This window comes from Pithys albifrons, chromosome 8, assembly GCF_047495875.1.
Source record: "Pithys albifrons albifrons isolate INPA30051 chromosome 8, PitAlb_v1, whole genome shotgun sequence".
NCBI lineage: Eukaryota > Metazoa > Chordata > Aves > Passeriformes > Thamnophilidae > Pithys > Pithys albifrons.
The window spans coordinates 18027091-18028187 of record NC_092465.1 but is presented as its reverse complement, the minus strand read 5'-3'; positions in this window follow the sequence as shown (position 1 = coordinate 18028187).

The window sequence follows — 1097 nt, the reverse complement described above, 5'->3', positions numbered from 1 at the left end:
GCCAACTGTTATACTGTCTATTCTCTTCCACAGGAAGTATTTTGACTATATTAATACCATGGTTTCACCCTAGAAATTTCGAGGATAGCATAATCTCATGGATGAATCCCCCTCTCACCCCCCTTCATTTGCAAGTATGATATTGGACAGTGGAAGGAAGGTTTGTTGTTATAACCATCAGCCTTGCAAATTTAGGATAAAGTGGCATGTTTACTGGCAAGGACATGTAAACTCTTCAGGAGCCCTGGGTAATATTTCTAAGTTAGAATATAGTTGAAAAGTATATCCCAACAAAAAAAAGTGTCTTATTATGGCTAGATCTGTAAATACTCTGCATTTTTAAAAGTGATATAAATACCATACCGTTTTTTAAATCAGATCTGATTTTAGGTTTGCATTAGAACCAGATTTGGGGTGGGTTTGTGGGTTTTTTCCTATTTCTGGCCTTGTTTCAGGGGGAGGAGAAAGTCTAATTTCTGACTATGAAAAGCTGTGCATTTCAGATATCACCAAGCTACTTCAGGCCATTTTGGGATTAGCTACTTACTTATAAACAAATTATAGCATTATGAAATAAATACACAGCTGATGAGCTTTCACTGTAGTAGTTTTGTAGATTAGAATGTGCTTAAACTATAAAAATTGTGGTCTATGTATAAGTTGAAATTATTCCATAACATTGATTTATACCCATGAATTACAACCTTACAGCTATAAAAAAATCCTAGGAGATCCTGAGAGTTGAGATTACACATGCAAAGATGTTTCAAGACACAGCAATTCCACAGGTATTTTTCAATGATGCAACTAAACCAGCAAATAACATTGAGAGATGGGGAGTGTAAATAGTTTGTAGTGTATATATTTTGTTTGGGTATTGAGTCATATAATTCTATTCTTCCTTTCTGTATCATGTGGGGTAGAATAATTACAAAATCTTTACCAAGCTTTACCAACATTTTAACTGATAACATTTTTTAAAAAAACCCTCCAAATCATTCTCCCCATATAATTATTATTCCTAGAAACTCTTAAATTATTCTTTCTTGTATTGTAGCATCTTGCTTAATACCAAAGTTTTGGCTACTTCTAGAATT